This window comes from Glycine max, chromosome 15, assembly GCF_000004515.6.
Source record: "Glycine max cultivar Williams 82 chromosome 15, Glycine_max_v4.0, whole genome shotgun sequence".
NCBI classification, from domain to species: Eukaryota; Viridiplantae; Streptophyta; class Magnoliopsida; order Fabales; family Fabaceae; genus Glycine; species Glycine max.
The window spans coordinates 33,551,397-33,564,327 of NC_038251.2; positions in this window are offsets into that span (position 1 = coordinate 33,551,397).

A 12,931-nucleotide genomic window follows, 5' to 3' on the forward strand; every position below is an offset into this window, starting at 1 on the left:
GCTTTAATTGTTGAATAATCCTTGGAAATTTGTCTTGTTAAAACTATATTGGTTTAGCTTTCATTTCATTTTTTTTTTGGTCTTTGGTTATTGCTTGTCTCTTTGTTTCCTTGCTTGTGAGTTGCCATATAGGGAATTGGAAAGGAGGATTGGTGCCATATCTTGAAGAATTTGAGTCAAGAAGCAAGGGGCCAACCACCTTAAGAGCTATTGGACTAAGAAGCACTCCAAATTGAGTGAAAAAATAAAGAGAGAATAGCCACCACAATTGAGGACTTTTTTTTTTTGTAATTTTGTAATTGGCAATTTGTTTTGCTTTCAAATTTTGTAACAAAAAGGCCTTTCATTGGAAGTAAGTTGGGAGCCTCCAATAGGTCACCCTACTTCCATTTGTGTGTAATAATTTTAGGCAATTTTCCCTTAGGATAGTGAGTGTTTTGTTGGGAACCTTAAATGAGGTCATCCAAACACTCTTAGGATTCGCCTAGTTTGCATTTCTTGCACTTTAATTTCTTGCTTACTTTCATAGCTTATTTCCTTTACCCTCCATTGTCAAACCGCCTAGATAGCTTTCCTTTTACCAATTAGTTTTTACCTTATCTTTCACACCTTTTTTAGTGTTTATTTTGGCTAGTTTCAACCATAGTTTCTTTTACCTTTTTTTTCAAACCCCCAACAAGAAAGAACCATAACTTAGGAACCAACATGAATCTTCATTCTTCATCTAGTGTTAATGGTGAAGGTTCTACTCCTAAGGACCCCTTGTATAAGATATTAGATGAGTTGAGATCCCTTAAGTTGTGGAAAGAAAAACAAGAGAGAAAAGATAAAGGTAAAAAAAGAGTGGAAGAAATAAGTCAAGATGAAAGAGAGAAAATAAGAGAGGAAGAAAGAAGAAAAATAATGAAAGAAATGAAAAGAGAAAAACATGTCTCATATAGTAGTCATAACTCTTGCAAGAGCCTATGTGAAGAACTTCGTGACTATTATGAAGGAAGGCATAGGTCACATCTTAGACCTCACTCCCATAGGAGAGAAAATGAAAGAAAGCCTCAAGAGGTTAACATTAAACTCCCATACTTCCATGGGAAGGACAATGTAGAGGCTAATTTAGATCGGGAAATAAGGTTAGAGCAATAACTTAAAAGGAAGTCTACTTCAAAATCTTATGGCTCTCACTCTTATCCAAAGAAAGACCAAGGTCAAGGAATCTTAGGGGTGAGACCTTCTAAGCCCAAAGATGATAAGGGGAAGACAATAGAAAAGCAACCCCTTAAGGCTAGTATGCAAGAGAAGACTAGCTCCATGAAGTGCTTTAAATGTCTTGGAAGAGGACACATTACTTCTCAATGCCCCACCAAGAAAACCATGATTATGAGGGGCCAAGACATTTATAGTAGCCAAGATGAGGCTACTACTTCACCTTCCTCTAGTAAAAGTGAAGAAGCAAAAGGGGAAGAATCTAGTGAAGAGATGTACCCCCAAGAAGAAGGACAACCTTTAATGGTTATGGAGGAGTGTAAGGAGGTAAGTGTCTCCTCCAAGAGGTTAGCTAAGAAGGAAAGACATTTTGAAATAAAGACAAATATTAAAGAAATTTCCCTTCTTAGACAACCTCCACATTTTCTCCTTTGTAAAAAGACACTTGTTAGCATTGCCACATCTCTTAGGCTTGAGTTTATTCCTCAAGTAAAGGAGTTGTTGGATGAGGGTTTGGTTCGCAAGAGATTAAATCCTTGTGCTTTGTTGGTGCCCAAAATAGGTATTATTAGGCACCAAATCCCTAAAATAGGTGGTGTGATGAATGCTTTGGATGGTGCAACACTCTTTTGTAAAATCACTCGTGCACCCAACATCTTCATGATTTGTGTACATAGGGACTCATTAGGTAGGTTTGTTCTTATTTTTAGTTTCAATACAAACTTAGGCACTCATATGGGACACCTTAGGTTTGTCATACTTTTTGGTAGGAATAATCAACATGAAAATACAGAAAAAGGTATGTTCAATTGCTTTACTTTTCTTAATTTTTTAAATTGTGATCAAGGGGTTCCCATGAACCCTAAGAGAATAAAGGTCATTCCTGAGTGGCTCGCTCCACCAAGTGTAAGAAAAATTTGGGGCTTCCAAGACTTAACAAACTTTTACAAAAGGTTTGCCCCATATTTTTCTATACTTGTAGCACCACTCATTGAGTTGGTGAGGAACCATGTTCCTTCATGGGAAGATGCCCAGGAAATGAGTTTTCAGACCTTACCTTACTTCAACATACTAAACACCACTAATACATATTTTTTGTTCTTTTTACAGGTGTTAAGGAAAAAAGCCCAGAGTTTCAAGAACCTCGGGATTTGAGGTCAAATCCTTTTCAAGGGGGAGGGAATGATGCAATCCTACCCCGCAAGGGCATTGGATAGAAAACTCCAAGTAGATTTGGCCAAAGATGCAAGAGAAGGCCCTAGGGTTCTTATGAGCCTTAGGGTAGATTTCGGGCCCATGGGCTAAGTATGAGCCCACTTATCTTTGTAAATATTAGATTAAGGTTTCATTATTTTTGGGCCTTGTATTTAGGGCTCCATAATGTAGGTAGGGTACCCTAGAAATATAGGATTTTTCAGCCCTTGTATTTTAGGGCACCTAGACTAGTTTTTGTATTAGGGGTAGTTTTGTAATTTCACATGCACTAAGTGGATATTTGATGTGTGTGGTTGGAAATAAATTTAATTGAATTGGTAGAAGCCCAATCCAATTTAATTTTAGAGGGGGGAGGTGAGCATTTGCTTACTACACCCCATTGCCACATCATATAGTCACACTTTGTGCATGTCCTTCATGCTTTTCATGCCTCATGACACCTAAGTACACTTAGTGGAGAATCTTGGAATTGATCTTGGATTAGTGGGCTGAACCATAACTAAAATTCACTAATCATAATTAGTGAAATTTTGGCTACAAAGTTTGGCTCCACAAATTCAATTTCAAATTCAAGTGAAATTTGAATTTCCCTCCAATTTTATGTGACCCTTAGGCTATAAATAGAGGTCATGTGTGTGCATTTTTTTCAACTTTGATCATTTGAATATTAACTTCAGATTTCAGAGCTCTTTTTGAGCACAAAATTTCGTGCTCTTCTCTCCCTCTCCCTTCATTCATCTCCTTCTTCCTCCAAGCTCTTATCCATGGCCTCCTATGGTGGTGAGCTTCTTCTAGACTCATCTTCTCCTTGAAGTGACGTCTCCTCTCTCTCTCTTCCTTCTCCATTCCGCTGCCATTTATCTTCCAAGAAGCAAATGAATCCATTGATGAAGAAGATCCTAGGCCTACAAGCTCCAATGGAGCTTGCATCAATTTCATACACTAATTGATCATTGGTTAGCTGAAGGGTGTTGTGCATTCTACTCTTGAGTGTCTCAAAAGAACAGTCATTAGGAAATCGCATTGGTGTTGGAGTGAGACATTGAAAATAAACACCAGTTTGGTTGTGGCTGATTGATCCATTGGAAAAAATGAAGGCTAATCTCGAGTTAGCATTGGTCTGACTGCTTGTTTCTCCCAAGAATGTCATAGTATTAAGATTGAATTTGGTTTGTGAAGGTATGTTGTATGAAATTGTGCGGTTGTATTGAGGATGTTTGATGTTATTTATAGTTGTATGAGCATTTTGCCCCGTTGATGTGTATTGGAATCTCATAAGGTTAGAATTGTGTTCCTGTTAAAGGCTTCTCTGGAATCCAATGTTGATTTTTCCCTTGTACTTAATGCAGTAGACGTCCATTATAATTTTTAGAGTGAAAAAGAGATTCTGAATTTTCCATTTTATGTTAGTTTTGTTGGTGAGACATTTATTTTTTTAGAGATATGAGCAAAGAATACGCCCAAAGGTGGAGGGATCTGGCAGCTCAAGTAGCGCCCCCAATGATGGAAAGGGAGATGATAACAATGATAATGGACACATTACCGGTGTTCTACTATGAGAAGATGGTGGGTTACATGCCTTCAAGCTTTGCAGATTTAGTGTTTGTTGGCAAAAGGACCAAAGTGGGTCTAAGAAGAGGCAAATTTGATTGTCCTGCTTTGATGAATAGGAAGCTTGGGACAAATGGAGAGAATAAGAAGGAGGGAGGAACCCATGTTGTGACTATCATTCCTACATGGCCAAATTTCCCACCAGCTCAACAATATCAATACTCAGCCAATATCATCCCTTCTCATTACCCATCACCCTATCAGCCAAGAACACCTAATCATCCACAAAGGCCACCCCTAAATCAGCCACAAAACCCGCCTGCTGCACATCCGATACCAAACACCACCCTTAACACGAACCAAAACACCAACTAGGGAAGAAATTTTCCAGAAAACAAGTTTGTAGAATTCACCCCAATTCTGGTGTCGTATGCTAACTTACTCCCATATCTACTCAATAATGCAATGGTAGCCACAATCCCAACAAAGGTTCGTCAACCTCCATTTCCCCGAGGATACAACTCGAATGCAACATGTGCTTATCATGGAGGAGTTCTGGGGCATTCTATTGAGCATTGTATGACCCTGAAACATAAGGTGCAAATTCTAATTGATGTAGGCTGGCTAAAATTTAGGAGGTCAATTGCTTGTGAATTCTGACATTGTCAAGTGACACTATGCGTGGGGCAATTTGAAGGTTGTTGTTAGATGTCTCTAATGACTCATTAGAATTTTCAAGTTTGTGCCATTACTGTAAAAAATACTAATAATATGGATAAATTTGATGTCGTTGTCTCTCATTCTCTCACAATTACATCTTTGCTTATTTAACTTTCACTGGAGTGTGAATGTAAGTCATTGGTTTGTTTGCTCAAAGTGACATGCGCTCCTGAGTTGATCTCCAAGTCTATTCCATCAGAAATTGCTCGTTCCCCACGTTTGGTGAGGGTGCCGTAAACAACGAGTAAAGAAAAAAATGTTTGGTTGATTGTGTTTCAAATAAAAAATAAGAAGTACAAACATTCATGTGACCTCATTTTATCATTCTTAAAGGTTGTCTTTTGAGAGAAAAGGGAGTTGTCAAGAACAAGAGTCATTCGACTTAATCTATCAAATGAAAATCATTTAAATATTTTATCATCCTTGAAAATTCATTTTCGAGAACTTACAGAATTTCTTTCATTTTTACTTGTTGCAAGGTCATGACAAAAGACAACAATAGATACCTCAGAGCCTAACACTGGGACAATGAGAGGCACCCGAAAGGGCGGCCTAGGAAAAATTAGGGTAATAAAAAATAAAAAAAGAAGAAAGAATAAGGAGCGTGTTTAGCAGAAGTTTTGTCCCAAAATTCAAGCTATAAAAGTATCTAGTCAAGATTTGAAATGACACATGACCATGTAGAAGCAAGGCTTCATGGTGTTTTGATGATAACAATGATGACAACAAAAGATGTTGACAAAGGTGATGAACAAAAAGCTCAAAGATCAAAGAAAAACTCAAGTGAATCAAAGAACATCTCAAGTGAATCAAGAACAAGTCAAGAGTTCAAGAATCAAGAAGAATTCAAGACTCAAGAAGAAAGCCTAGAATCAAGAATCAAGATTCAAGATTCAAGACCTCAAGAATCAAGATCAAGATTCAAGACTCAAGATTCAAGAATGAAGAAAAGACTCAATCAAGATAAGTATTAAAATTTTTTTTCAAAACCTTGAATAACACATGGTTTTTTGACAAAACCTTTACCAAAGAGTTTTTACTCTCTGGTAATCGATTACCAATAGCAAGATGAGTTTGAAAAAGTTTTCAAACTGAGTTTACAACGTTCCAATTATTTTCAAAAGGCTGTAATTGATTACAATGTTTTGGTAATCGATTACCAGTGCCCTTGAACGTTGAAATTCAAATTTAAATGTGAAGAGTCACATCCTTTCACTCAAAAGCTTTGTGTAATCGATTACACTTATTTGGTAATCGATTACCAGTGACTGTTTCTGAAAAAATCAAAAGATGTAACTCTTCAAAAAGGTTTTGACTTTTTCAAATGGGTTTTAAGTTTTTCTAAAAGTTATAACTCTTCTGAATGGTCTTCTTGACCAGACATGGAGAGTCTATAAAAGCAAGGCTTTGTTTTACATTTCAATAATCTTGAATACTTTTTCTTTTCCAATCAATCCTTTACAAGCCTTGAAATCTCTTTGAACTTTTTCTTCTTCTTCTTTGTACCAAAAGCTTTCTGAAGTTTTCTGGTTTTCCAAACCTTGAAAACTTGTGCTATTCATCCTTTTCATTCTCTTCTCCCTTTGCCAAAAAGAATTCGCCAAGGACTAACCGCCTGAATTCTTTTTGTGTCTCTCTTCTCCCTTTTCCAAAAGAACGAAGGACTAACCGCCTGAATTCTTTTGTGTCTCCCTTCTCCCTTGTCAAAGAATTCAAAACGACACAGTCTGAGAATTCTTTTAATTCTTCCCTTTCCCTAATACAAAAGTGTTCAAAGGACTAAACTCCTGAGAATTCTTTTGTATCCCCATTCACAAAGTATCAAAGGTTTAACAGCCTGAGATCTTTGTCTCAACACATTGGAGGGTACATCCTTTGTGGTACAAGTAAAGGGTACATCTACTTGGGTTTGACTGAGAACAAGAGAGGGTACATCTCTTGTGGATCAGTTCTAATGGAGGGTGCATCCACTAGGTTCAAAGAGAACAAGGGAGGGTACATCCCTTGTGGATCTTTGCTTGTAAAAGGATTTTTACAAGGTTGAAGAAAATCTCAAGGACCGCAGGTCACTTGGGGACTGGATGTAGGCACGGGTTGTTGCCGAACCAGTATAAAAACTCTTGTGTGTTTGTCTCCTTCTTCCCTACACTTTTACTTTCCGCTGTGCATTTAATTTCTGCTTTTACTTTTTGTTAAGTTTCTCTTCTACTCCTCATTCTCTTAACAATTTAGTAAAAGCCTTAGAAGAGTAATTTTTAATTAGAAAAGGTTTAGGAATAATTAATTCAGCCCCCCTTCTTAATTATTCTAAGGCCACTCGATCCAACAGGCCATGTTTCAACATCCCAAACACTAATTTATCCCTCGCTACCCCCTCTGAGCCAAAGCATATTTGTTTTCTAAAAACAACAAAAGCAAAATAGGAACCCTGAGTAGGAACCACCGCTAAACCGGCGGAAGAGCAATGCAAACAACACATGCATGAAGTTGGGAAACAATAAAAGAAAAAAAAAAATAAAGTCCACCAAAGGCAAGTGAAGAAATAGAGAGACAAAAGATCTCTAGATTTTACAAGGAAGGCACAAAAGTGCAATAAGGATTAATGTATAAGACAAAAGGAGTAGAGCCCAACCCAAGAGTTGAAAGGAACAAAAGTACAAGCAAGAGTATCAAGGTTCTTACTCAATATAACCTCTCAAACACTCTTTGAGCCTCTCTAATCCTTTCTTTCATAGCCCTCTTACCCATGACCACATTACAAGCCCATGTGGATCAAGGAATGACTAATTTTGCTTTTAAGTTGGGATTCTGGAATGAAACCCGCACACACTTGTGATTGTTAATATATATATATATATATATATATATATATATATATATATATATATATATATAAAAGAATCCTCGAGGTTTTGCACTTGCACATTTGAGAAGAAAACTCATTCAACCAAGAGCTCGTGGAAAATGTCCAAAGACAATTGTGATAGTAGGGTACATTTGATGTTAGTCGCTCATGCAAACTCTTAGGATTCCTTTGAATCCAAGGGTGGCCTTTGTTGTATAAATTCTTTCGGGATCAACCCATCTCATCAAGCTTCAAATGGATCGACAGACCCTTGGCATCACTCTACAATCTTAAATCGAGAAAGCTTCACTTGGTCACATACCAAAGTGTGACAATCCATTGCCATCCTTCAATGGGGTGCACGATCGATCCTAAAGCCTTATGTTTTCTTGTTGTGCAGAATAATCAAAGTTTTTAAAAAGAAAGGGGAAAATCCTAGGATCAATATTTTGGTTGATTGATTAAACGTTAAACGGCTTTATTGTCGTCACTCCAAAATTGTCAAGTGACTAAATCAAATAAAACATATACTCTGAGGGAGTCCCCAAAAATATGTGCAAAAAGATAGGATGAGGTCTCATGAGTTATCACGTCTTTCAAAAAAAGATAGTCCATTTGTGGCTTCCAAAAAAAGAAAAAAAAGCAAAAAAAATCAAATCAAAATCACAAAAATAGGAAAGAATGTCATGAGCATTACATAATTTTTATGATTCAAAACCTTTTGCATTACTAGCATTTCATGATGAAGGTTGCATGGATCTGCATCCTAAAAATCATGTTCATATTAGGCTATAAGTGCGTAGATTTCTCTTTATATACCAATTTCCTAAATCTAATGTCCTATCTTTTAAGTTTAGGATGAGAGGTCCTCTCAAAGAGTCAACCTCTTGCTTTCTCATGAGGTTGAGCCCTTTGGTTTTCATAGGACTCAACGACCTCACTTTTATCACTCATGGGACTCAAAGTCCTCGCCTTTATCTTTCATAGGACTCAAAGTCCTCGCCTTTATCTTTCACGAGACTCAAAGTCCTCACTTTTATCTTTCATAGGACTCAAAGTCCTTGCATTTATCTTTCAGAGGACTCAAAGTCCTCACCTGTATCTTTCATAGGACTCAAAGTCCTCTGTCTTTATCTTTCATAAGACTCAAAGTCCTCTGTCTTTATACTTTCATAGGACTCAAAGTCCTCTATCATTTACATTTCAAAGACTTCAATGTCTTCAGTCATTTACACTTTCAAAAGACTACAATGTCTTCAGTCATTTATGCTTTCAAAGACTACAATATCTTCATTTACATTTCAAAGACTTCAATGTCTTCAGCTATTTATGCTTTCAAAAGACTACAATGTCTTCATTTATATTTCAAAGACTTCAATGTCTTCAGTCATTTACGCTTTCAATGATTGTAATGTCTTCATTGACATTTACAAGACTTCAATGTCTTCTGTCTTTTACATTTTACAAGACTTCAATGTCTTCTTTCTTTTACACTTTATAAGACTTCAAAGTCTTCTGTCTTTAATAAGACTCAATGTCCTTGTCTTTGTGCATCTTAGGACTCAAAGTCCTCTATTTCTATGCTTTGAAAAAGAATTCAAATGTCTTCTTCTCTACAGGACTTCAATGTCCTCCATTTTGTGTTTTATAAGACTTCAATGTCCTCTTGTTTTTTCGGTTTCACTTCCTTGGTTTTCACAAGTTGCCTGGTCGAATAGCAAGATCGCTCGAACGAAATTAGTGTCCTTATCTTTACTTCCCTTTTATTTCCAATAAAAGATAAGTAAAGAGGGGCAACTGTCATACCCTAATTTTTTCTGGGGACTATCGTTCGTTGATCTCTTGATCCTTGCTAGTTTACTTATGGTGTTGAATGTCAGTTACAGTGCGAAACAGATGATCATTTAGTGTTTTGATCAAGAATACGAAAAATACCCAAAAAAAGGGCAAAAGGGTCTTTTCCTTGATTTTCCTAGACCCTAGCTCGCCCAGGCTATCCTCTGGCTCGCTTGGGCCACCAAATAGCTTCATGGTGAAGAAAATAGCTTGCTTGGGTGAGCTCTAGCTCGCCTAGGCGAGCTCACTGCTGCGCGATCAAGTTTCAGCTTGCCTGGGCGAGCTGCAACTGCCCCAAAGTGACCCTTTGCCTATAAATAGGCGTCCTAGGGGTGTTTTAAAGGGGTTCCAAGGTTCAAAAGTGGAAGGAATTGAGAGAACTAAGAAAGAAGAATATGAGAGAAGAGGAAAAAGCTGAGGCGCTACCGAATCGCGACGGCGGTCATTCCCTACATCGTTTTCTTGTTTTGTGTTCTTCGTGTGACCATCGGTTAGTTTTATTTTTTAGATTTGAATGTGATCTATGTACCCTTAGGGGTCCCCCTTGTTATTATGTGCACATCCATCTTCTCCATCTATCATCGAAGATCTCATTTTTCTTTGTAAAGTTCAATCTTAACCAATCACTAGTGTTGTAAAGTTGTCTTTAAAGAGATTGAAAGTTAATAAACAAAACCAAGATAAAACCAACTCATAACTAATTTCTTTTTGTCAAATATCACTTGAGATCGTTTCAAGGTCCAATTCCTTAAAGATTTTCTCCACTTTTCAAAATTTAAAACATCATTTCAAGGTCCAACGCCTTAAATGACTTTTTGTTCACAATTAAAATGAATCTTTCAAAAACATAAAAATCTATTTAACACACAAACATTCAGACTTAAAGAACTACGTAGGTCTAAATTCCTCATCACACCTAAGGATAAGTAGGAGCAAGGGAAACACCCTTGTCGACCCCAAAAATATAAAAAATAAAAAAGGGAAAATACATAATTTTGAAGTCACGTTTTGCACACTCGATTAAAGGTTGTCATCCCTTGTGACAGGCGCGTGGGGTGCTAATACCTTCCCCATGCGTAAACAACTCCTGAACCCTTATTTTCAATATTCGCATACCTCTTTTTGGTTTTTTCTAATGTTTTCCTCGAATAAATGTTGGTGGCAACTCCCACGCGTTTACTTTTTTAGAAGACGCACCTTTGGCTTTTCGTCCACACTGAGCTGCAACTTGACCCTGCAATAGTGAGCTCGCCCAGGCGAGCTGGTTTCTTCACCATGAAGCTATTTGGTGGCCCAAGCAAGCTAGAGGCTAGCCTGGACAAGCTAGGGTCCAAGAAAACAAAGGAAAAGACCCTTTTGCCCCCCCTTTTTTGGTATTTTTCACATTCTTGATCAAAACACTAAATGATCATTTGTTTTGCATTGTAACTGGCGTTGAACACTGTAAGTCAACTAGCAAAGATCAAAAGATCAATGAACGATAGTTCCCAGATGAAATTAGGGTATGACAGCGTGGTTTGACATTGGACTCATGTTTGGACCCAGTTCTAGGACTATCTTCTCTATTAGGCTAAGTTGGACCAAAATCGAACCCAGATCCATGACTCGATCATACAAACATGTTGGAGTGAAATAGCCCAACCTATTTGCCTGGCCCATTCTTGTGCCTCCCTTCATCCTGTTAGTGTGAAATTCACCTTCGGATGAATTCCTTAGACTTGGAAATATACCTCAGCACATAAAATCCATCATGCAGAATCTTCACCGTCAAACATTAGTAACTCGACCTTCTTCACAAGTTTCTGAAATTCATATAACACTCCATTAGGGAACTATGATGAATCTTTCATAGCAGAACCATTGTTATTGGAAGCGTTACTAGTTTTGAAGAACAACGCAATCAACCTTTCATGCTTTTCTTTTGCTTTAATCTATAGAGTCTGCATAGGAGTTTTGAGTCTCACAACCTCCGTCTTTAGTGGTGTAACTTTATTCTCAATCTTCTTAGGTGGCATTTTTTGGTAATGTCAACTTCCCTTCACGCATTTCTCCTTTCAGATCCAGCAAGTCGAACCAAATTGTTAGGGACCAATGAACAAGGAAAAAAAATAAAAATTTAAACCAAGGAATGAATTGTATCATTTGTAGACAAAAAGGAAAATATAGAAGGAATTCATCCAATTGTTGCAGAGTTAGGCTCCTATAGAAAGGCTATTGCCCTCTGCTCATAGCATAATTTCTTATCCCAAAAAAGATGATGGTACTCAACAAACCAAGAAAGGAGGTGAATTGGTTTTCAAAACAAAATGAACTTTTAAAACCAAAGTGACAAAAACTTCTTATGTATGTATCGTATCATAAAACTTTTCATAAATCGAACTCAATCAATACTTAATAAAAATTGGAGGGTATTAGCACAAGTGTCACACAAAATTGGAGGGAAATTTGAATTTCTATTCAAATTTCACTTGAATTTGAAATTCAATTTGTCGAGCCAAATTTTGGAGCCAAAATTTCACTAATTATGATTAGTGAATTTTAGCTATGGTTCAACCCACTAATCCAAGATCAAGTTCAAGATTCTCCACTAAGTGTGCTTAGGTGTCCTGAGGCAGGTAAAGCATGAAAGACATGCACAAAGTGTGACTATACGATGTGACAATGGGGTGTAGTAAGCAAATGCTCACCTCCCCCTCTAAAATTTAATTGGATTGGGCTTCTCCCAATTCAATTAAATTTCTCTCCCAACACACACATCAAACAGTGCACTTAATGCATGTGAAATTACAAAACTACCCCTAATACAAAAACTAGTCTAGGTGCCCTAAAATACAAGGGTTGAAAATCCTACATTTCTAGGGTACCCTACCTATACTATGGAGCCCTATATACAAGGCCTAAAAATAATAAAACCTTAATATAATATGTACAAAGATAAGTGGGCTCATACTTAGCCCATGGGCCCAAAATCTACCCTAAGGCTCATGAGAACCCTAGGGCCTTCTCTTGCATCTCTGGCCCAATCTTCTTGTAGTCTTCTATCCAATGCCCTTGGGAGGTAGGATTGCATCACTTCTTAAACTCAAGAAAGTGACACAACTCACTTATCACAAAAGATCTTCACAATCAAAAGATTTGAAGGTGTGAGTTACTTTTTCTAAGCATTTTTCTTGTGTTCTTTCTTTAACTAATAATAACATGTAATCTTAGCTCATTCAGAGGCTTATTGTGTTATTTTTTAGATTCTAAATAATGTTTAGAAGATAACACAAATTGGTTATTTATAGAGAAAACAATTATAATTGTCTGTAATTGATTAAATCTACAAGGTAATCAATTAATTCAATGAAGTAATCAATTAGATTATCTTTTTAATTAATTAAAGTGTTCTTCCAAACATCTTGGAACAACTCAAGAACAATGTAATCGATTAGATACTCAAAGTAGTCGATTAAAGTATTCTTGTTCACTTATGAACAATTGTAGAAAGAGAAGTAATCAATTATATCACATGATAATCGATTAAAGCACAGACTCCTGAATAAATCAGTCATTGTCTCAAAA